Below are 3,162 nucleotides of genomic sequence, written 5' to 3' on the forward strand. Positions count from 1 at the left end.
GTACCTTTTTTAGAGTAAACTTTCCCGGGGAGGCTGAGTAATGTGATGCCTCTGTAATTGGCACACACCCTCTGATCCCCCTTTTTGAAAAGGGGAACCACCACCCCGGTCTGCCACTCCTTCGGTACTGTTTCCGACTTCCACGCAACGTTGATGTCGGAAATATAAATGCCACTTCCTTGGAAGTATATTCAACATTTTATCAGAGCGTCACATTTTTTATCAGGTCATGGTTTAACATGTCTGCATTTTAAATAACCCTTTCTCGTGGCAGACGTAATGAATCATCCAAACAGCTGTAACTAATCACATAAACGTAACCTTAATTATACGCCAATTAATTTCCACTTCCAGGGCCCGTGGGTCCCCACTTGTTATTAACATGGCTATTTAGCACACCTAATTGAAACAGAGCCATTGTTTATGTAATGAGTTACATCTATGCATTTACTGTAATCCATATTATTTGTGTTGTGTTCGAAAGCTGTTACCGTTCAATTTATCACAGTCCAAAAAACTCAAAAATAATGACTATCATCCAATATTGTTTTAACTCACTTATTAATAATTATGCATTCATAACCGTACAATACTGTTGTAATTATATTTTATCGCCCCAAAACACATAACTAACCCTACATTCCCTGAACTTTTTTAGTTTATAGAATTTTAAACAGGTGCAAATTCAAGTTTGACATTTTTCAAACAATTGATGATTACTAGTAGAGTTATCTCTCAAAACACCATTAAATATAAAATGGAGATCCTTAAAGATGAGACTTAAGCCTAAATAGTAGTTTATTTAATATTCAATAAAATGAATGGCTGCTTCTACATAAATCACTGGATTATTTTCTGGTGAATAGTAGTCACATATAATGTGACATAATGTAAATGTACATTATGAGGAAATTAAGTGGACAAATATCAACAAGTGGACTCATCAACATTAACATATGTTTTACAGCACTAGAGGATGGCAAGACGAACACTACATTTGCTCAGAATATTTAGTTTAGCTAAATGTATTTACTTATTTATCCTGCTCCCTTTGTTTCAGGTGAATGTTCGCATAAACTACAGGGACACTGTCCCTTTAAGACGTTCACCCGGTAGTCACGTTCAGTCCCGCACGCGCCTGCTGTGGTGAACTACAGTCATCACAAAACAAGAAGAGCTTATTTTTAATTATTTGCTCGCAGCATTTACAACTACAGACTTTAGACCATGTTGCAGACGATTTAAATCGACTGCTCTGCGCAGGCGTGAGAGAACGGTGCAATAAAAGCAAAAACTGGTACACAAACATATGATAATAGCGCTGTCAGTGCTGGAGCTGCTGTCTGAGCATTAGTGAGCTGGAAGTAGACACAACTCAACATTAAACTGAAAACATGTCTACACCGGGCAGTGGCGTGGGGCAGGGGCGAGCCAACACCGGGGGGAAGCGGTTCATCAGTGGGGTGGTGGAAGGTAAGCAGACTGGCACCAGGGGGCCACACAGGACCACCCCAATAACAATACAGTACAGCATCATGAGGCTTTAACAGAATGAATTTCATATATATTTAATAAATGAGTATCAGTATTATATTGATCACTTCTGGTAAGGTTTGGTGCTTAACTTGACCTTTGCTTTATACAGGTTTTTATGGGCGGCCATGGACTATGGAGCAGAGAACAGAGCTGTTTAAAAGGTATGGGATATATGAGTACAACTGCAGCAAACAAAACTAAAGGTTGCAAAAAACAAAGCCTGTAATAAAAAGGGCTTCATATTGGACGTTGTCCCTTACTGATGGGTTTATTTGGGTACAGGGGACAACACTGGACAATCAATGTTAAGACACACATTTGTTGTCTCCTGATGCTACTTACAATCATCTCTTATCATGTAATAATTGATTTAATACTGTGATTGTTCATTACTGGTGTTTCATAGAGAACAGAAGTGGGGTTTGAACACGTACCTCTATGCCCCCAAGGATGACTACAAACACAGGATGTACTGGAGGGACCTGTACTCTGCAGAGGAGGCAGGTGAGTCTCCAATAACCTCTGTCGGTCTTAGATCTGGATTCTGCGACCAGCCAACAACCAAAAATCATGCAGGACTTTCAAACCATCTCAGGAGCAAGAACAATGTTTTACCTTTGCTAGTTTAGTAGAATGTTCAGGGAATTAGAAGAAAATTGTTCATTTGGGCCACCACTTTTTTTTACATTTACTATCTGAGTATCCATGTTTTCCCTTGGTATATATTTCTACTCCCCCAAGCATTCATATCCCATGTAGTATATTTTTAAAGTTAGTATTTTTAAGAAGTTAAGTGTCTGTATAGAAAAAAGGTGCTTATAATTCCTACTAAAACAAAGGTTGCAAATACTATATTTATTACTGATTTATATACAGTAATTAGGTTTGGACTATTTTTCATTCAGACCTCTCAATTTAAAACTATACTCATATTTTATTTTGCCATAGTGACCCACACATAGGTAGAATGCACAAAACTCCGCTAATCTTACCTGAATAATAAAACGAGGTCTGAAACTAAAAATATCCTTAACTGGCACTTGTAGTTAAACCATGTAGTTTATAATGGCATCAAGGTTATGTTTAGTGGTTAACATTTGTGACACGGTGTCATACCAAAGTCCTATTGTGAGTCATCATTATCTCCTTAAACACATTGTTTAATTGCTCAGTTCAGAGCCTCTCCTTTGTTAATTGGGTGCATCTTATCAAAAATGAAGTTGGACCCATTAAAACTATCATGTCTCTGAGGACTCTCTGAGAGTAGGTCATAACAGACACTGCCGGTGGCCATCACATAAATGCAGGATGCGCGGGCAGGAATAATGTCGGACATGGTGTACTCAAAACGGCAGATTTGAATTTCTGTTAGAATCGTCACAGACTTGAGAATATAGGCACACGATTGGCCCAAAAATCTCCCTGTGGGTTGAAATTGTTTGATAGGTTGGCATTGCTTAAGTCTTCAGAATCAGAATACCTTTATTAGTCCCACAGAGGGGAAATTTGCACCGTTACAGGAGGAAAGAGCCACAGACAGCTTAGTGTTGCATATCTTAAATGCGTTAAAAAAGTACTAAGTTATAATATAATAAACAAACAACACAACAATATGCTAAAAAAGTA

General features: G+C 38.0%; 1 long non-coding RNA gene across 1 annotated transcript; it reads left to right on the plus strand.

Moving 5' to 3' along the window:
• The first annotated feature begins 1,139 nt into the window (after positions 1 to 1,139).
• Positions 1,140 to 2,034, plus strand: LOC104953180 (uncharacterized). Its single transcript, XR_799185.1, has 3 exons — positions 1,140 to 1,473; positions 1,646 to 1,697; positions 1,943 to 2,034. It is a non-coding gene; the product is annotated as an uncharacterized lncRNA (long non-coding RNA).
• Positions 2,035 to 3,162: the final 1,128 nt, after the last annotated feature.

The sequence above is a fragment of the Notothenia coriiceps genome, unplaced genomic scaffold (genome assembly GCF_000735185.1).
Source record: "Notothenia coriiceps isolate Sejong01 unplaced genomic scaffold, NC01 NC01_scaffold00021269, whole genome shotgun sequence".
Classification (NCBI taxonomy): Eukaryota; Metazoa; Chordata; class Actinopteri; order Perciformes; family Nototheniidae; genus Notothenia; species Notothenia coriiceps.